This window comes from Malania oleifera, chromosome 9 (assembly GCF_029873635.1).
Source record: "Malania oleifera isolate guangnan ecotype guangnan chromosome 9, ASM2987363v1, whole genome shotgun sequence".
NCBI lineage: Eukaryota > Viridiplantae > Streptophyta > Magnoliopsida > Santalales > Ximeniaceae > Malania > Malania oleifera.
In genome coordinates, this window is record NC_080425.1 from 77,675,754 (window position 1) to 77,698,715 (window position 22,962).

At 37.0% G+C, this 22,962-nt stretch overlaps 1 non-coding gene across 1 annotated transcript; it reads left to right on the forward strand.

Annotated features, from left to right (window-relative positions):
• The first annotated feature begins 22,351 nt into the window (after positions 1-22,351).
• LOC131165202 (small nucleolar RNA R71) lies at positions 22,352-22,460 on the forward strand. The gene has a single exon (XR_009139517.1). It is a non-coding gene; the product is annotated as a small nucleolar RNA R71 (small nucleolar RNA).
• Positions 22,461-22,962: the final 502 nt, after the last annotated feature.

Genomic DNA, 22,962 nt, shown 5'->3' on the forward strand with positions numbered 1-22,962 from the left:
GGCTTATGAATATTGGTATTATTATTTTCCTTATCTTTACACGAAACATCAGCGAACAAATTTTTGGTCAACTGAACTCACGACTCAAGTGATATGAGAAAATGCATAATAAAATTTATTGATGAAAAGGAAATTGTCCAAGACAATAGTGTCGACAGACTGCCAGAATATAGGGAATCATCACATGAAACAAACTAGATAATCAAAAACCTGCCCCTTGTGTACTTTTGCTCCGTTTGGGCTCCTTACGAGAACTCTAAGATCCATAACTTGACATATTCTTTTGCCTGACCTCGGCTCCCAATCCTTCATACAACATATTAACCATTTCTTTCCCCGTGATTGGGTAGGGGATCACTCTGGATTCCTGGCTGCTTATCATCGAAGACCAACCAATCGGCATCCCTCAATGACTGTACCTTGTGTTTAAATGTCCAACAGCGGTCAACGGTGTGACCCAGAGAATTGGAGTGATACGCGCACTTAGCATCCGGGTTATACCATTGTGGTAGGGGGTGTCGTACGGCTACTCCAAGGATTGTTGAAATGAGCCTTCTTTCGAGCAATTGGGGGAGCAATTCCAAATAGGACATGGGAATTGGTTCCACCCTATTAGGACCATATCTCTGTGTCTGAACATTTTTCTGTGTGAGCGTAGGCCCGTAGGGAACAAACTGAGACCCTGTGCCTGTATGCGCTATCTGGTTAACAAGATTTTTTCTAAACCCTTGGTTATGACCTTTTTGGTATTGTCGCCCTTGAATCATATGAGTTTCATCATCCTTCTTCCTATTTGTCCTTTCGCCACTACTTCTGACTTTTCCGACTTTGACGGCTGTTTCGATTCTCTCTCCGGTAGAAACAATGTCCATGAAGTCATGGGGGGTTACTCCTAAGAGATGCCCAAAGTAGGGATCTTTCAAAGTATTCACGAATAGGAAGATAGCCTCCTTATCTTCCATCGGAGGGCTTACTTGGATGGACATGTCCCTCCATCTATATGCATATTCTCTGAATGTTTCATTAGGTTTCATTTGCATGCTTTGCAGGGTCATACGATCAGGTGCCATTTCTATCACATGGCGGTACTGAGCTATAAATGAATTTGCCAAATCTTTCCAAGTACGGATTCGAGCTCGATCCTGCTGAATGTACCATCTGATAGCCGCTCCAGTCAAGCTATCTTGAAAGCAATGCATCATCAACCTCTCGTTATCGGTATGTGCAGCCATTTTTTGGCAATACAGGCACAGGTGAGTTCGAGGACAATGAGTTCCATCAAATTTTTCAAAATCTGGTATTTTGAATTTCGGTGGCAGGGTGACCTTTGGCACGAGGCACAGGTCATTGGGATCTACAGAGTCGAATGTATTGAATCCCTCAATAGCTTTCAGGCGTTCCTCTAGTACGTCGTAACGATGTTTAGTTTCAGATCTGTTCATCCCCATATCAGAAGTTACTAACAGGGAAGTTCCTGCTACTGGAAACCCTTGTGCTGACACATTAGGGATGAATGGAGGTATATTTGGCATTGGACCCCCCATGACACCAGGTGGTGGAATTGATGTTTGTCCATGATCTGGCATGAACCCTGGAGGATGAGTAGGGTCCATATCTGTTTCAGAATCATTTTGTACCGCTTTTCCTTTGTTCATCAACAATTCCATAATTTTGCTCATTTTTTCAATCAATTCTTCTTGTCCTTGTTCTATGCCCAAGACCCTGTTTTCTAGCTGTTCGCTCATTTCTCTTGCCTTTCTTCGGGTATTGTATTGATGTGTAGTGGTCTCAATTATTGCTTTTTGCTACTCAAACGACTTCTTTCCTTGAGAGAGCTGTGGACCAAAACTTCCTTTTTAGAACTGAATGCATGATTATGTAAGGCATGAATGTGTGAGTATTTAATGCATGACCATGGGATGCAATAAATGTTTGTGCATTGATGTAACTAGTGCAATTACACATACAAATAGAGATATGAACATGCATGTAACCTATCGTGAATGATTATGTGTGAAATTATGTATAAATGCAAGAATGCAATGAATGTTTGTGCATGGATGTAACTAGTGCAATTACACATACAAATAGAGATATGACCATGCATGTGACCTATCGTGCATGATTATGTGTGAAATTATGCGTGAATGCATGGATGCAATGTAACCTAACTAACTACTTTGTCAGCATTCTAGGAAAAGTCCCACTAATGAGAGATTTCAAGATTAAGACAATCATTGATGGGCCACAATTTCAATTCAATTCTTCCCTCAATCATTCTTTTCCTAATTAACGGTCCATGTACCTCAGGTTCTATGAAGGGTCAGATTATGATCTGAGCTTCGAGTTCCTACACCTGGTGCAAGTTATCCTCATGTGCTTTCGAGCCTGGTGCAAGTCGGTTTGCACAGATCATCTTGGTCACTTTTGTTACATTTGGCCTGGTCCAAAATCAGCGTCTTTTGTCTTTGCAGGTTTGTTGCTACAAATAACATAGGAGAGTTCCTACTTTTACTTTGAAACAACGAAACCTACAAAGAGGGGCAGCTGTAGACACCCTATTTTTGCCCTAACCAAATGGAACAAGGGGTCCTTTTTCATTGTATTATTATTATTATTATTACCTTATTTTTATTATCACTATTATTATTATTATTATTATTATTATTATTATTATTATTATTACTAAGATTTCTATTGTTGTTATTTACACTATTATTAATATTTTTATTTTTATTTTTCGCTATTATTATTATTATTGTTAACTATTTTTCTATATTGATATAAGTAATTTATTATTATTACTATATTATTATTATTTTCCTATATTGTTATAAGTGACTTATTATTATCACTATTATTTATTTATTATTATTTTTATTATTATTATTTTTATTTGTTATTTTTACCACTATATTTACCATTATTATTATTATTATTATTATTATTATTATTATTATTATTTGGCTATTATCATTAATTTTTATTACTCTTGCTATTATTATCATTTATTATTATCTTTATTTCTATATTCACTTTATTATTATTTTTACCTTATTATTATTATTATTATTATTATTATTATTATTATTATTATTATTATTACCATATTAGTAATTATACTCATATATATTATTTCCATAAAGATATAAAAGAAAAAAATATAATAAAAATACAATAAACCAAAAAGGAAAAGAGAGAGTTAGGGTTTCTAAAATTTTTTATAAAAGAACCCTTTTGCTTCTCTCCAAAACACAGTCGGGGTGTAGGAAAGCAGAGCAAAAAAATTTTCATCCTGCGCACCCTAATTCTCTCCCCAGCTCCAGCCTCCTCCCCTGCTCTCTCAGTTTCTCTCCCTCTCCTTGCTTCTTAACCGACCAAACCAGACCCGAGGACCACCAGCCAGCCCGAGTACCAGCAGCGCCCAGCAGCTCTGTCCGAGCAGCTAACCCAAGCCCCCTCCAGTCACACCAGCACTGCTGTGAAGCAGAGCACGGCCCACTCCTCTCATCTCCATCTCACCGACGAACCATCCTCCAACCGTTGCTGCCAACCTCCAGCCACCAACCTGCTTCCATCCAAAAAGAACAGCCGAGAAGACCAGTCCCTGCTGAACTCTCTGCTCCGGCCGGCTGTGCTCGCTGCCGCCGCAACACTCGGCCATCCATCACCGCCGCTCCCTACAGATCCAGGCATCCCAGGCCCACAGCTCACTGCCACGGCCAACACTCACCGGCAAGGAGCTCCACGCCACTGCCATCCTGCTGCCTTCTCGAATACAACCCCCCTGTGAGTCCCTTTGCAAATACACAGGACACACGCACACGGAACCCATGGACACTGTTCTCACACACACAATACACATGTATATTTATATATTTATTAGTGTTAATATATATATACGTATATATTGGTTTTGTTTGGGGTTTTAATACTTAAAGTTTAAATTTTTTATATATTTGCATCTATATGTATATTAATACATTACTTGTTGTAATATTTAGTTAATGTTTATATCTAGGCTATGTATGTATGTATGTTGATATACTATTCGTTGTAGTATTTAGTTAATATTATTATTATTGTTATTTTTGCTAGTTTTGGTTCATCCTAATATCTAATGTCTTGATTTTTGTTTTTTTTTTCTTTGCGTATGCAGGTATATAGGTTTTTATGATTTTTATAGTTATTTTAATTTTTGATACTCAGGGTAAGTTTTGATTGTATTATTCATGTAAGTTAATTTTCTTGAGTGTAGAAATTTTTATAGTTGGAATTTGTTTGGACATTTAAATTTTAATTTCATTTTATTCGTTGAATAGTCCATATTATTATTGCATGTTTAATACGTGGTTGGAATAGTTGTTGTAATTATTTAATTAAGAGAGTCCTTGTTTGACATCCATATTGTTTAGAGCTATTTAGGGTTTTTGCTGTAATTAATGTTCACATGTAGGGTTATCATCATTCACATTTAGTGTTTATTTCATGTGTAGCATATTAATTTTTAGGGTTCTATACCAATTTTCTATTTTATAATTTTCCATGAGTATATCGAATATTCATATTTATATTATTTCCATAATCTGACTGTTTGCTTTCCTTTGTACAATAATTCACTGATTTTAGGGATATTTGGTTTCCATAATCTAATTATAAGTTTGTTTCCTTAGTTTCAACAATTTTTGTTTCTATATATACGGTGTATATCTTTGATTATTTGTTCATATTTACCATGGTTAGTGTTACTATAAAAATAAGGGGCGCTACTAGTAATATAACCATTAGTGTATACATGTATATATATATATATATATATATATATATATATATATTTATTTATTACGGTTTATTATTTTATATTGTTATTGCGTACACATGTATGTTCATTATTATTTATTATTTGTTTATTTTTTGTATACGATTGAAATTTTATTTTATTTTATTTTCATTTTTATTTTTATTTTTATTTTTTTTATTTTTATATTTATAATATTGTTGTGGAATTTTAATGCTATAATAGTTATTTTAATAAATAATATCTACATATAGCAACTTAGGGTTTTTACATATTTAGTAATAAAAGTAATACTTTGAGTAATGATACCTATTTAGTGAAGTAGGGTTTTAGACAATTACATATTTAGTAATAATGCAATATATTTAGTAACTTAGGACTCTTGGTAATTATATTTAGTAATTTGAGTATTTTTGGGTAATAATTCAGTGATATAATATCTTAAGTAATAATATGTATTTATGATCTTAATGCTCATGGTATGTGGGATTATATTACTTATTTTAGTACTCGTAATATTTTAGTAGATATGTGTTATTATTAATATTATTAGGGATAGTGTAATATCTTCACTTATTATCTTATTAATATATGGTAAAACCTCCCATATTAGTACTTTTCTACTAAAAATTCTATACGATTTTCAAAATCTAGGGAGTGTATTTTTTGTAAATTATTTTCGATTTTTATCCCTATGATTTTATTGCGGGGGGTATTAGCCTTCGGGCTTCACATATCTTTAAGCTCTGAGGGAATATATATATGTATATATTATATTTATTTAGTTATTTATTTATTTTTCATATGTATTCATAAATTCATAAAGAGGAGTAATTTAAAGACTTATTAGGTTAACTTAGGGATAATTTCAAATTAATTAGGTACCGTTCGTAAAAACGGGCGCGTAGGGGGTGCTCGTACCTTCCCCTCGCGTAACCGAACTCCCGACCCCAATTCTAGTAATGTAGACCGATTCTACCCCTAACGGGGTAGTAATCATGTGTTCTAACCGCACTAAAAGGTTAGTGGCAACTCTGACATTCATGTTTTTCCTTGAAAATTAAAATTGACTTTTATTTCGCCGCCTGGGGCACACGCGCTCCCGGGACGTCGCGACACTTAGTATAGGTATTAGGAATTAAGTCCCGTATATATAAAATTGAGTCTTCATATTCTAGTTTTCATGGAGGTATTTTTAGTTGCAAAATTAATCTTGTTCTTAAACCAAGGATGGTGAAATAGGTCCTAAGCTTCAAAATTTAATCCTGGTACTAATCACCTTAACCGAACCCTTTAATTTCAAGATTGATTTGATTTGACAAAGTGAGTCCCGAAGTATCTCCTTTTAAACTAAGGATCTCTAACCTTGATTTCAAAATTAGTTTTCTTTTATTAGGGTTCCAAAGCTAATTCCCCATAATATAAGTCTTCAAAGTTGTCAAACTAGTTCTTTAAGTGTTAAAATTTTGAAAGTCCAGTTTTCCATTTCTTTAGTTTGAGTCTAGGAACTTTTTTTGAACCATTCGAACTTTTGAATTGAGTTTTTTATATTTTAAAATCGATCTTTTCAATTCCCAAATTAAGAATAAGTCTTTCAATTTTTGAATTCGGGTTTTAGTCAAGTCTTAGAGTCATTTTAATTACCGGGATTTTCCTTTGAAAAAGATGGTCAGCTATGGATTTAGGTTGCTAGTCAAAATTCAAAAGAAGAAAAAACAGGCATGATGTCACATTTTATTGGAAAAAAGGGAGGGGGGAGCACGTGCAAGTATGGTGAGGGTACATACAGGGAGATTCATGTGCAGGAATTTTACAACAGAAATGTAGCGCCCAGACCCGTCATGTTGGCCTTGGTGCTACTTTAGTGACGTCTGTGTACCTGACACCATCTCCACATATAAAATATGCAACTGAATAATTAAAACATTCTCCACAATCTATTACCAGAGTCTAAATATCAATATACATCTAGGTCTTTCCATACTCATATTACATCTCAATCTAATAAGTCAACAAACTCGGTCCACACGACCATAAATACAAGCCCGAAGGCATACTACAATAACTATTTATATCTGAGTTCTTGAAGACACTCACAAAAGTAACTAAACTAGTCTCCACCCCCTAGATACCGCTAAACTCGATCTCTGGGATTCCCTAAAAAGATATGTTGTACAACGGGGTGAGACACCTCTCAGTAAGGAAGATTAAGTTAATGACAGTGTGTGGCAACATGTTTTTCAGTATATACAAGAATCATACCTCTCTCTTCTACTGAACATAGTATGTGTACTCATTTCTCATAACATAAATCAACGCTGGAAAACAATTACATCATTACATAATATATAGATATGCATGAAAGACACTCCCTGGAACTACTCTCCATGTATAAACCCTCGTGGTCAGGGTTGTGCGGTGCGAAGGTTGGACTAAAACCCGGGGGATCAACCCAAGCCAAGTCAACTCCCTACTTATACTTTAGTAGGCTTCGGCAAGCTCGCTTACGGGTCTGATTGCATATTGGTCAATCAGTTAGGACCACCCAACACCACTCTCTCGTAAATGTGGGCGCACGCGGTCAAATGGTGAAACTTGTTAGCATTGGTGCAATCCCAAGAGGGGGGTGAATTGGTATTTTAAAATTCCTTCCTAAGTCATTCAGTCTAACAGCGGTATTACATAGCCTAGGGGCGGTCTAAGTATATATGAAATTGTAGATATGAAATATTTACCAATATTCAAAGCATACAATGCAATTTCAGTATTTATCAACTTAATGCAATTATGTGTCTATTAAATACGCAGTATATTCAGCAAGGAAATCAAATCAAGTACATAGTAGGATATAATGTAGGAAATGTAAAAGTGATACTGAATATGATATCGGGGTTCAGCCAGTCTTGTCTACGTCCCCGCCTTGGCACACTCGCACAAGAATTACACTATGAGATTCACTTAAACGTGTGGAGCGGCACCTAAATAACCAGGTCAATTAGCACAGGGCTAACCTCAACCTTTACAGACAATCCTTATCGGGTTGGGTTACTGCCCCCTTAGGCCACGCATGGAATACAACAGTATTTTCACAATATAATCGATACAATGATTATGCTTCTTAATTAAGCAGATATGTACCAAAATACTACACAAACAAATATGCACTCACAGATGATATTGATTTAATGCTCAGGTCAGATCCAATATGTAAACTCTCAAATACGTGTGAGTGTATGTATATGTGAGAGTTCAACCTTTGATTCAAGATAAGATATTCAACACACAAATGATCAAAGGAAGTTTAACACAATCCAAATCAAATATCTCAAGGATATTCTAAATGTAAAGCACAATAGATATTTTGGATTGAATCTAGAAAAAACAATATCAAAGATAATATGGAATCTTGTGTAAAATAATATTTGCAAATCAAAATCCACAAGCTTGATGAGTCTTGCAATCAAAATACAAAAACTCACTAGCTATAAGGGTATTCCTGCTCAAAGATTTATTGTTTAAATCGGGGGAAAACCCTAGCTAAGAACTCTCAATGGAAACAATCAATCAACAAATAAGGAGAGTTTTAGCAATGTAAAACACTCAATAACACTCTTGGGAATTTGATCTATCAAGGGAATAGCAAAATGGAGAGTGTATGGAACTAGTATGAGCTAAATGAGATTTGAAAATTTGAGAGACTTTTTCCTTAATGATCTTACTAATCAATGCTTAATTTTGCAAATGAGACGATATATATAGGCAAGGGCAAAATTATGATCGTTGGGGACTCAATGGGCATTATTAAAAAGATTTTAAATGAGTTCAATATTTTAACCCTATTTAAGCCCTTTTATCTCGGTTAAAAATAAAACCAACCCGAGAGTTTTGGGTACCCAAGCCACGGTTCGGTCGCTTGAATAGACATAGTGGAAAAAGTTTATTTTGAAGTTTGGGTGCTCGAATCAAGGTTCGATTTGCTGAACCAAGGAGATTCCCAGAAGGTCCATGATTCAATCGCCCGGTGTAAAGTTTGGTAACCCAAACTCGAACTTTCAGTCGCTCAAGGATAAAATGAACGTGGGAGTTCAAGCTGCTAAGTTGTTAGGAAAAGTCAGGATTGACATTCGTTCGCCCGAGGGCGATACATTCATTTTTTGTTCTATCACCCAAAACCAAGTCAACCAGCTGACTTTTCAGTGGTTCGGGCGCCCGAGGTGTTTTGAACTCCTGGGGTTTGGTCGTCCGACCTCTCTCATTTTATGCCTTTTATGTTCAATCCATTTCAATTTGATCCCCTGATTGAGCAAGTTATTATGGGGATTGTTTGTGCATATGTGTAGGGACCTAAGGTCTTTTCAAGTACGCCCAAAAACCTCGCGTTGGTCGACCGAAGGGTGCCTTAAGGTCATTCAGTCCCTATGGTCAATCTATGGCATTTTTTAGCATTAAACCCTATCATGCATCCAGATGCATTATTACAGACCATATAAATTATTACAACCCAATTAAAAAAGAATGCAAATATAATAGAGAATAGGTCTTCATTCTTTTGATTATTCAAACGCCATAAATGAAACTTGATCTTCATAGTCCATATGGCTTCCTTGAGTTCCTACCAACAGTGCATACTTAGGATGAACCTATTTAAGAGACTCAGTGCACAGGTGAGAAACATTTTCTCCCCCTTTTTGATGATGACAAAAATAATTTGCAAAAGTGGGCAAAGCCAAACAGGATCCCCTTAAGTATATGCAAAGAATTTGAATTTTAAGTGCAAGCATTTGAATGAAGACAAACAAACACACAAACATATACAAATTATGCATTCAATTTTAATTGTCAATAAAGCTCAATTCTGATATGTATTAAGATGTATTTAGCTTTCCCAATTTTGCTTCCCAATTTTGTGTTAGAAATTTCTCCCCCTTTTTGACATCAGTAAGAAGGGCTAAGGTAGGAAAGTAAACACAAGACATTCAGATATAAGATTCAATTTTGGAAAAGTTTTTGAATTTTCGGCGGCATGCCGTTTGAACAGCATAATTAATCTCACACTTAGAATTTGTGTGTGTGTTAAGCCAATAATCATCTTACCATCAAACCTAAATACATACAATGTCGAGAACAACCTGAACAAAAGTTTTGACTTCAAATCTCACAAGGGTGTATAATACTCATTGAAGAATCACTTAGAGATTTTAGAAGGGTTGTCCACTCAAATGTATGGAAAGAGTAAATGCATGTGAATAAAAGCATAAGACAAAATTAATCTCATAGAAAGAATATCATCTATTGGGAACTCAACCAATCATTCCACCAAACCCACTTAGGATCAAAAGGTCAATTAAAAGGGTTGTAAAGGGGCTAGGGTTAAGTTGAAAAGAACAAAGGATAAAGGAATTCAAAAATAGATTCAAGTAAATACTAGGGGTCTTCCAAAGATTGTATGATATACACCACTTCCCAACAATTTACTCTCTTCTTTCAACTGATTTTTTTTCAATTCAACACATTCTTCTTCCCATTTTTTTCTTCTTGTTCTTGTTTTTTTTTTTTTCATTGATGAAGCTTGCAAGTAACAGTACAAACCATCTTAATGAATTTCTCATTTTTTTTTCTTTTTATTTATGATCCTTACAGACACAAAATACAAATCAACAATTTATCCCCCTTAGCAGATACTCAAATATTAAGGGTAGGAAAATATTACTTTCGGGCTTAACGACCCCGACTCACCACGCAGGCCTGGAGTGTTACTTTAGTGACATCTGTGTACCTAATACTTTGTCCATCATATATAAAACACACAAATGCAGCAGAAATAAAATACAAAATCCTCAAATTACATTACCAGAGTTCTAATTATCTTTATACACAAATATGTCCATTTCTACATAACTACATCCCATAAAACTAAACAAAAATAAAATCTCTATCTACACACTACCTACATGAATTTACAACTCTAGCCCGGCTTCTCTAGCTCGCTAGACTCGATCTCTAGGATTTCCTGGAAAGATAGTTTTAAAGTAGGGGTGAGGCAAAACTTAGTAAGGAAAAGACTAAGTTAATGTCAGTGTATGGCCAATATTCATATAGTGTACAGAAAATAACCAGTTCATTAAGCAGATAAACACATTTATGAAAACATTCTTATTTTACACTCACACGCACAATTAGCTAAGGATAAGGAAGATTACCAGCCCATAAAAGTAGCTTCCCTCTGCTATAGTACCATTACTGCTACCAGGGCACTCACCTTTCTCAATAAGCCCTCGAAGTTATCTTATTAATTAACCGTATTCACATAAATTAACAGATATGCATATAAGACACTCCCTGTGACAAACATGCCATTTACTTCCCCATGGCACAGGTTGTGCGGCACGAAGGCTGGACTATTGTCCTGGGGGATCCACCCAGATAATAGTCATATGTACTCTCCGCTAACATACTCCGCGGGTCTATGCAGCTCCAACTACTGGTCTGATTGCCCTCACCTAAGGGGTGCATTCACCTCACGTAGGCAAATCAGACAAGGCCACCCTACACCTCTCAGCACAGGTGTGGGCGCACACGGTCACATAACAAATCTCTAGCAACGGTATTGTACTCACAATACACTGGTCCCCAGGGTTCCTAAAGCATATCATGCAATCTAGATAATAGAAAATATCATTTAAAATATTAATTCACATATATTCCCTGTTATTCCAAAACCTGACCCCTAGCCACAAATTACAACCTGACTCAAAGTCATTTAAACAAAACCTTGGCCCTCGACCGTCAAATCAAAGTCCTGCATTTTTCACAAGTGTTTCCAGTATTTTTCACAACCATTCCAGTATTTTCTAAACAATTCAGTATTTCACAAACAATTCAGTAATTCAAAATCTCCAAATCCAGATATACAATAATCCATACAAATTAAATTATTTGTCACACAATTTTTCACATTTTAACATATCCATACAAACAACCAAACTTTCCACCGTTCGTTTCTATTCAAAATACCATACCATATATCCTAAGTTTGTAAAATTCATTTCGAACGATTGGTTTTCGAAATAACCTTCAAATTCTCAAATAAATAAATAAATTTATATAAATATAACAATTAAATTGATTCAAATTTCATAAAATTACTGACTTAACTTAATCTCCTTACCTGATTCCTGAAAAAGCTCGATAACACCCTAGCCTACGCCCCAAGTGTTCAAAATCCTTGAAATCCTGAAATTCAAACTTTATTACATTACTCATCACAATCTCTAGAGTAATTTTCCCTAAAATTTCCCTAAGCTTTGAATACCCTAAATAGCCTAATAAAACCTAAATTATTAAACTTACCCCTGATTTAGGATTGGTACCCTAGAGCTCCAATTCGAAAACTCGCTCCAATTAGATTGTAGAGAATCTCCCCACGAATCTCCTAACAATTTCCGTTTGTTAATTGGGCTTATAGTTTAAGAGAAATTAAGTTAAGTTTGAGAATTGACCTTACCCCAGGAGATAGATCTACGTCGCTCTCACGACAGATCTGCTCTAGTAGAAATGTCGGTAGCGATGAGCAGAGCCCAACGGTATTTCCGAATTTTCGATCGGCCAAATATCGAAGATGAGATGGAGGAGAGTGGGAGAGAGGAGACGGAAGAACTGAAGGAGGCACTCTCTGCTCCTTTCTTCTGCCTGAAGGATCCTGAGATCCTTCAGGATATGTTATATATATATATCATTATAATATTATATTATATTATTTAATTAATAATAAATAAATAAATAAATAAATAATTTTTAATTATTTTAAATTTTAATTTAATTTTTTTAAAAAAAATTTTAAGGATCACTACATTCTCCACTCCTTACAAAAATTTCGTCCTCAAAATTTGTTAACTATTAGTAATCATATTCTTAACTCACTACTCCTATTTACAAAAGAGTCGGTAGCCACCTACATAGTGTGCTCGTCTCAAGTTTATTAACTACCTTTACTTATAGCGGAGGAACACCGTAGCTACATACTGCCTTTGGGAAATTACAATAATCATAACAAAGATTCCCAAAGACTATCTATAATTAAAACCATACACAATTAACCACCCCATCTACTCTAATCCCTCGATATACAATCATACCCTTACTCATCTGGCATTAGCCCTCGCTAAACAATTGCAGGTACTTCTGGTGTATTTCCGTTTCTAACTCCCAAGAAGCCTCCTCAACTGCTTGATTTCGCCACAGCCCCTTCACTAATGGTATATCCTTAGTACGCAGTTCTTGTATTTTCTGATCCAAAATATAAACTGGTACCTCCTTGTATGCTAAAGTATCCTCGATCTCCAACGACTCATAACTGATCACATGTGAGGGGTCTGGAACGTACCTCCTCAACATGGACACGTGGAACACATCGTGTATCCTAGATAGTGCTGGGGGTAGTGCTATCCTATACGCCACTGAACCAATCCTCTCCAAAATCTCGAACAACCCAATGTATCTAGGGCTCAACTTGCCCTTCTTTCCATACCTCATCACCCCCTTCATCAGAACAATCCTCAAGAATATCATATCACCTACTTCGAATTCTAGCTCTAGTCAGCAAGTATCCGCATAACTCTTCTACCGACTTTGAGCTGCTTTAATCCTTTCCCTTATAAGTTCGAACTTTATAGAGACCTGCTGAACAAGTTCTAGTCCCAAAATCTGCCGCTCGCCTACTTCATCCGAGTACAATATAGATCGGCACTGACGACCATGCAAGGCCTCATATGGTGTCATTCCAATGTTGGCCTGGTGACTGTTATTGTATGCAAACTCAACCAACGACATATATCGGATCCAACTGCCCCCTAAAATCTAACACACATACCCGTAGCATATCCTTGAGAATCTGAATGGTTCGTTCGGACTGTCCATCCATCTGAGGGTGAAATGCAGTACTGAAAGTGAGTTGAGAACCCAACGCTCCCTGCAAACTCTTCCAGAAATAGGAAGTGAACTGTGGATCCCGATCTGAAACGATGGACACGGGCACACCATGTATTCTGACTACCTCCTGAACATAGAGTTCTGCTAGCTTATCCATGGAATAACTGGTTCTAACAGGAATGAAATGGGCATTCTTTGTCAATATGTCAACCACTACTATAGAGACCCAAACCCGTAATAAGCAGGGTTCGTTGACGAAGGTGTCACGTTCGTCGACAAAGTCCCTTCAGTGGCTCGTCAACGAATTTTAGAGCGTCATCAACAAAGAAATACCGAGCGGATCAGAGAAAATATCCGAATGAGGTTCGTTGACGAAGGAATGATTTCGTCACCGATTTGTGTGATTGGCTCGTCGACAAAGATGACGCCTCATCGACGAGTTTGACTCGGTCAAAGGCCCTATAAATATCCATTTTGGGTTGCTTAAAGGCTAAAATCATCCCAAAAGCTCTCTCCCTCTCTCTAGAACTAGCGAATTTCCTTTCTCTCTATGAACCTTCGTCGTTCATCATCCGTTTCCGCAAACGAAGGTTCCTGCGTGGATTAGAGGAGGAAACTCTACAAATATAGCGGATCAGATCATCATTTTGAAGATCTTCGGGTTGTCCCAAAAATCGGGGTAAGAATCTAATCTCGTTTTCAAATAGATAGTTGGATAGTAGTCGAAATTGTAATAAGGTAATGTTCTGTGGTTTTAGGTTTCGAGGATCTTGGGTTGTTGGTTTGAACCGTTTCATTCGTATTTTCATATTCGGGTTTAAGGTAAGGGGAATTTGTTTACAACAGTCTTTTTGTAAAACTAAACCACTGAAAAGTTAGTTTATGTACGTATGAATATTTTGACTACTTGTTTACTGAATTCCATTGGGTAAAAATGCCGGTTTTACGATTTTTACGATTTTGGTAAAAATATGAGTTTTGGCGTATAATCTCCAAATATTTCAAAACTTCCTTAGTTGCATTATTATTTATCTAGGAGATGTTGGAATCCCTTATTTCCCAGTTAAATGATGTTTATTGTATTATATACTATATAACAAGTTTTTTATCAAACCTAGTGTGATGTATGTATTAAAATGGTATATGGGAATCTTTTATACTATATATGTGAACTATGGGAACCGGAGTTCCATTTTGTTATACTAAAAATGTGGAAAACAGGTGCCGATTACATACTGTGCTATATACGTAAAAAGGGTCAACTGAGAGGGTGTGTGCCGGTTTGTACCCGATGTGATTATCTGAGTTTGTGAAAATACTGGAATTGCATAGATTATTATGTTTTGTTATAAATTGTATATATGATAAATGGAACCACAACTTGCTATCAAAGGAGTTGAAAGATACTTCAACAAAAGAAGTTGAAAAAAACTTTCATGATGGGGTTGAAAAATACTCTAAACTTTCATATGCACGGTTCCGATGCTAGCAGTATAGTGCAACCACACATGAGGATCAGTGTGGGTACGTAGATAGTCGACTTGCAGGAGTATTAAAATCACTGGTGAATAATGAATCAGATGGGGGCAGTCGGACTATATATTCAATACTTGACAGTGCCTGCACGAATAGGGCATTGTCAGAGTTATCAGTGCACAACCCACGCCATGGGAAAAATAGGCAAAACTTGTCATACCAAGCTGGTCGTTGTTCTAATATTCATATGCATGATTTAAATACCAAAATATGCAAATGAATCTCATATGTTATAGTATTGTAAAAATGCTTTATATGTATTGGTTTCAATTGAAGTATGCGTACGTGGTCACACACTGTTATAATATCTTTTTCCTTACTGAGAAGTGTCTCACCCCATTATACAACCTTTGTTTTCAGGTCCACCTGGACGTCGGTCCTGTTACTTGAGGGACTTGGAGAATTGTTTTTGGTTATAGCATACGTAAGTGTATTATGTATATATTGAACTTAGTTGGAGTATCTTTTTGGGGTTGTAATAATAGGTTATGTTCTAAGTCTGGATAAATGTATTTAAGGATACAATAATAAACTCTGGTATATGTCTATTAGAAATCCCGATGAATGTTTATGTTTTTCCGCAACATTTGCATTGTAGTTATGTATGAGTTACATCCGTATGTCCCTGTTTAGGGCGGGTTGTCTATGAATCTTTAACAGGTACAAGCATTTTGTATGAGTAAATGACATCTGGGTCCGTATAAAGGGTCGGGTCGTTACAACTACCCATATGACATTTTGCCCATGTAACGCTGAAGGCAATCCTGATACAAAGTCCATCGAGATACGTTCCACTTCCACGTAGGGATGTCCAGTGGTTGAAGTGGTCCCGTTGGCCTTTGGTGTTATGCCATCACCTGCTGACATGTCAAGCACTGACCCAAAAATTTAGCAATTTCCTTCTTCATATTAGTCCAACAGAACGATTCTCGCAAGTCTCTATACATCTTCGTGCTACCCAGGTAAACAGTATAGAGAAAGAGGTGAGCTTCCCCCAGAATCATCCTCTTTATCTCTACGTCATCTGGCACACACAATCGAGTGTGAAATCTGAGAACTCCATCCTCAGTAACATTAAATTATGTGTGCTACTCATCCTGTATCTTCTCTACTATCTCCATCAAATCTGCATTTTTCAATTGAGCTGTTCTGATTCTCTCTCGTAAAGTCGGTTGAACCACCAGACTAGAAATGAATTCCTGATGATTCCCTTCTACCAATTCTACACCCAACCTCTCCAGGTCCATCACGATATGGTGAGAAGCCATAATTACTAAGGCTGACGTACCCCCAGACTTCCGGCTCAATGCATCGGCTACCACATTCGCCTTTCCTGGATGATAGCTAATGGTGCAGTCGTAATCCTTTATCAACTCGAGTCATCTGTGCTACCTCATATCCAACTCCTTCTGAGTGAAGAAATACTTGAGACTCTTATGGTTAGTAAAGATCTCGTACCTTACACTATAAAGGTAGTGTCGCTAGATCTTCAACGCAAACACAACTGCTGCCAGCTCCAAGTTGTGCGTAGGATAGTTCTTTTTGCACTCTTTCAACTGGCGAGCCGCATAAGCAATGACTTTCCCCTGCTGCATTAGAACACAACCAAGTCCCTTCTACGATGCATCACTGTAAATTACAAATCCACCCTAACCTGATGGAAGGGTCAACACTGGGGCAGTGACTAGTCACTGCTTTAACTCCTGGAAGCTCTGCTCACATTCGTCAGTCCAGTCAAACTTCACATTCTTCCTTGTGAGTCATGACAAAGACCCTAATAATTTGGAGAACCCCTCCAAAAATCGACAGTAGTATCCGACAAGACCTAGAAAACTTCTGACTTCCTGCACGTTCTTCGGCCTTGCCCAATCAACCACAGCCTCTACTTTGCTTGGATCCATTGAAATCCCTTCATTGGATACTACATAACCCATAAATGCACCCTGCTCTAGTCAGAATTTACATTTCTTAAGTTTAGCAAATAACTTCTTTTCCCTAAGCACCTGAAGTACTAGTCTCAGATGAGCTTCATGCTCCTCAAGGCTTCTCGAATAGACCAAAATATCATCTATGAACACAATAACAAACTAGTCTAAGTACTCTTGGAATACGCTATTCAGCAGATCCGTAAATATCGCTGGATCATTCGTCAACCCGAACGACATAACCAAGAACTCATAGTGGCCATACCGAGTCCGAAAAGCAGTCTTCGATACATCATCAAATCTAACCTTCACCTGATGATATCCAAATCACAGATTGATTTTATAGAAAATCTGCATACCCTGGAGCTGATCAAATAGGTCGTCAATTCGGGGTAATGGATACTTGTTCTTCACTGTTATCTTATTAATTTCTCGGTAGTCGATGCACATCCTCATCGACCCATCCTTCTTCTTCACAAACAACACCGGTGCACCCCAAGGTAATACACTTGGTCTGATAAACCCTCTGTCTAGAAGCTCCTGTAGTTGCTCTTTTAACTCCTTTAATTCAGTTAGAGCCATTCTATATGGGGATTTGGAGATTGGTGCTATCCTTGGGATCAGATCAATTGCAAATTCCACCTCATGATCAGGAGGCAACCCCTATAAATAAAACATCAGAGAACTCCCTTATCACTGGGATATCTTTCAACTTGAGTTCCTCCTTTGGCGCTTCCTTCGCCACTGCAAGGTAACCCTAGCATCCCCCCAAAAGTAACCTTTTTGCCTGGCTAGCCGAAAGGATCCGTGGTGCCGAACGCACACATGACCCAACAAATACAAACTCTTGCTCCCCAGGAGGTTTGAATACCACCTCCTTCCTGTGATAGTCAATGCTCGCGTAGCTCGATGCTAGCCAGTCCATGCCCAGAATAATGTCAAAACCATACATATCAAGGACTATCAAACTAGTAGGCAGCACTCTCCCTTGAATCTCTACTAGATAATTCCTGATCACTTTGCTACAAACTAGCACTGACCCTATTGGTGTGCCTACTACTAACTCTGTCTCTAACCCACAAAGTTTAACAAATCCCCGAGACACAAACGAGTGGGTTGCACTTGAATCAAATAATACAATGGCACTATCTGACAGTATGTAAATAGGATATAACCTGACTTAGACATTTCACCTTCAACATAATTATTGCAAATATGGAACAATAGAATTGATATAATATATAGGTTCTAATTTAATAATTCATACTCCAATTCTATCATCGAACCATTGAGGTAAAAATCTCCATCCCAACATTAACTTCACACACATACCCACTTATACTAACATTCTATCCTAAATTTCTTGAGTTCAAGTCCCCTAACCTAGAAATGAAACCATCAATGGATTTACCATGGTTTTCTAAAACTCACGACTGATTCAGAAAATCACAGAAGTCCGTCAATAGATTTCTGCCTCCGAGCTTCCAGACTAAAACCCATCTTAACCTACCCACTCTTATCCCTATCTTATCTCAACCTATACTCTAGTAATTATCGATCCTCAAAGTCTGCAGAACCTAGCAAACCTAGGCTCTGATACCACTTGTAATGACCCCGACCCACCACGTGGGCTTAGAGTGCTACTTTAGTGACATATGTGTACCTAATATCTTGTTCAGCATATATTAAACACATATATGCAACAGAAATAAAATACAAAATTCTCAAATTATATTATCAGAGTTCTAACTATCTTTATTCACAAATATATCCATTTCCACATAACTACATCCCATAAAACAAAACAAAAATAAAATCTCTATCTACACACTACCTATATGAATTTACAACTCTAGCTTGGCTCCTCTAGCCCGTTAGACCCAATCTCTAGGATTTTCTGAAAAGATAGTTTGTAAAGTAGGGTGAGGCACAACTCAATAAGGGAAAGACTAAGTTAATGTCAGTGTATGGCCAGCATGCATTTAGTGTATAAAAAATAATCAGTTCACTAAACAGATAAACACATTTATGAAAACATTCTTATTTTACACTCACACACACAATTAGCTGAGGATAGGGAAGATTACCCACCCATACAAGTAGCTTTCCTCTGCTCTAGTACCATTACTGCTACCAGGGTACTCACCTTTCTTAGTAAGCCATTGAAATTATCTTATTAATTAACTGTATTCACATAAATTAACAGATATGCATATAAGACACTCCCTGTGACAAACACACCGTTTACTTCCCCATGGCACGAGTTGTGCGGCCCGAAGGTTGGACTATTGTCCTAGGGGATCTACCCAGACAATAGTCATCTGTACTCTCTGCTAACATACTCCGCGGGTCTATGCAGCTCCAACTGCTGGTCTGATTGCTCTCACCCAGGGAGTGCATTCACCTCGCGTAGGCAAATTGAATAAGGCCACCCTACACCTCTCAGCACAGGTGTGGGCACACACGACCACATAACAAATCTCTAGCAACAGTACCATGCTCATAATACACTGGTCCCCAAGGTTCCTAAAGCATATCATGCAATTTAGATAATAGAAAATATCATTTAAAACATTAGTTCACATATATTCTCTGTTATTCCAAAACCTGACCCCCGGCCACAAAATACAACCTAGCTCAAAGTTGTTTAAGCAAAACCATGGTTCTCGACTGTCAAATCAAAGTCCTGCATTTTTAACAAGAAGTTCCAGTATTTTTCACAACCATTCTAGTATTTCCCAAAGAATTCAATATTTCACAAACAATTCAGTAATTCAAAATCCCCAAATCCAGATATACAATAATCCATACAAATTAAATCATTTGCCACACAATTTTCCATATTTTAACATATCCATACAAACAACCAAACTTTCTACCATTCGTTTCTATTCAAAATACCATACCATATATCCTAAGTTTGTAAAATCCATTTCGAACGCTTAATTTTTGAAATAACCTTCAAATTCTTAAATAAATAAATAAATAAATTTATATAAACATAACAATTAAATTGATTCAAATTTCATAAAATTATTGACTTAACTTAATCCCCTTACCTGATTCCTGAAAAAGCTCGATAACACCCCGGCCTATGCCTCAGGTGTTCAAAATCCACGAAACCCTAAAATTCAAATTTCACTACATTACTCATCACAATCCCTTGAGTAATTTTTCCTAAAATTTCCCTAGGCTCCGAATACCCTAAATAGCCTAATAAAGCCTAACTTATTAAACTTACCCCCGATTTAGGATTGGTACCCCGGAGCTCCAATTCGAAAACCCGCTCCAGTTAGATTGTAGAGAATCTCCCCATGAATCTCCTAACAATTTCCCTTCATTAATTGTGCTTATAGTTTAAGAGAAATTAAGAAAAGTTTGAGAATTGACCTTACCCCATGAGATAAACCTACGTCGCTCCTATGACAAATCCGCTCTAGTAAAAATGTCGATAGCAACGAGCAGAGCCCAACGGTATTTTTGGATTTCCGATCGGCCGAATATCGGAGATAAGATGGAGGAGAGTGGGAGAGAGGAGACGGAGGAACTGAAGGGAGCACTCTCTACTCCTTTCTTCCGCGTGAAGGATCCTGAGATCCTTCAGGATATGTTATATTATTATTATATTATATTATTTAATTAATTATTAATAATAATTAATTAATTATTTATTTTTAAATTTTTTTTAAATTTAAATATTTTAAATTTAAAATTTTTTTTTTTTTAGGATCACTACAAATAAAATTTGTCAATTTGAATTAGAACATCCTCTACTACACCTTGAGGTACTTTGACTGAATGGTTAGCCAATTGCAATACCATGGTGGTTGGTTTGATTTCTCCCAACCCCAACTGTAAATAAATAGAATATGACATTAGATTCACACTAGTTCCTAAATCTAGAAAAGCTTGCCCAAACTCATGATTTCCAATGCTACATGCAACGGTTGGGCAACCAGGATCTTTGTACTTGGGAGGAATCCGCTACTCAATTAGAGCACTAACTTGTTCTGTGAGGAACACTTTCTTCTTCACATGGTGCGTCCTCTTAATTGTACACAAATCCTTGAGAACTTTTGCATGAGTAGGAAATTGTTTAATCACATGAAAAAGAGGAAGATTGATTTTTACCTGCCTTAGATTCTCTAGGATTTCATTGTTAAGATCCAAAGTTCATTTGTTTGATTTTAAAGCTTTAGGGAATGGTACCTTAACAGGACTCTTTGTCACCTCAAGTTCCTTGTGCAGCTCGACATCACTACTATCTTGATTCTTTTCCACATCCTCTAATATGTTCACCGTTGGGATGTGTAATGACTTACCACTTCGTGTCACAATGACATTCACATCCTTTAAATTCTTTTGCGCCATGTGTTGACCATGGGGTGTGGATTGAGCTTGAGAAGGAAACTTACCTCGCTTATTCACACTCAAGGCGCTCATAAATTTGGACACTTAGCTCTTTATCTCCTTGTTTTCTTCAACAACCTGCCTAATCAAAGATTCAAACTTTTGGTTAGTCTTACTCTGTGCCCCAATAAAAGCATGCAATGTGTCTTCTAAAGGAGTCCTAGAAGATGAAGGTGCATGATATGGTGCAAGACATGATCTAGAGGGTTGTGCAGGTGGCTGGTTTTCAGACTTCCAACTAAAATTGGGGTGATTGCGCCGCCCCATATTATAGGTATCAGAGAAAGGTGTAAAAGGCTTCTTATACACACCTAAGACATTACATTGTTCCTCATACATCCCTCTCATCTCAGTAAATGTGGGACACTCTTGGTCGAGGTGATCTACCCCGCCACACACAAAACATGGTCTAAAAGACTCTACATGGTTAGCCACATGTGTTGGCTTTAAGTCCTTAGTCTTTAACACCTCTAGCTCCCTAGTGAGCATCTCAACCTTAGCCTTTAGGTTATCCCCCTCCCTGAGATGGTAAATTCCACCACCATTTGGGTTTCCCTCAGATCGTGACCTATTTGTGCTCTCAGTAGCACTACGTCATGTCCATGTGTGAGCTTTTTCTGCTAAGTCATTCAAATATTCAATGGCCTCATCAGGGTCCTTTTGCAAAAATTCACCATTACACATCATCTCAATGAATTAGTGCTCCCTAGGTACAAGTCTTTCATAGAAGTAACTCTCAATGCGTCAACTCTCATAGCCATGGTGAGGACACAAATTTAACAATTCTTTAAATCTCTCCCAAACTTGGTATAAAGTTTCACTCTCTTTCTGAACAAAGGTTGAGATTTGTCTCTTCAAAGCATTCATTTTGTGATGTGGAAAATACTTATGAAAAAATGCTTGAGTAATCTCAGCCTATGACCCAATCGAACGTGGTCTCAATGAATACAACCAACTCTTTGCTCTTTCTTTTAAAGAAAATGGAAAAAATTTAAGTCTGACCGTGTCCATTGTACGAAGTTGATTATGAAAAGTTGCAACTACCTCTTCAAATTCCCTAATGTGCACATGTGGGTTTTCGTTTTCAAGTCCATGAAAAGTAGGAAGAAGTGGAATCATCCCCGGTTTAAGATCAAAATGCGGCACATTAGGTGGAAGCATGATACATGAGGGTGTGGCAGAGCGTGTAGGATGGAGATACTCCTGAAGAGTTCTAATGGGTTGGTCCTCATGATGACTCATTGTGAATGAAAATTGTGATGCAATGGATGTTGTATCTGAATCAAGAGGCGTATTAAATAGATTCGAAAAGAGAACATCCGTATCAGAATCAATGTCAGGTCTCTTTGCGAATCTACCTAATTC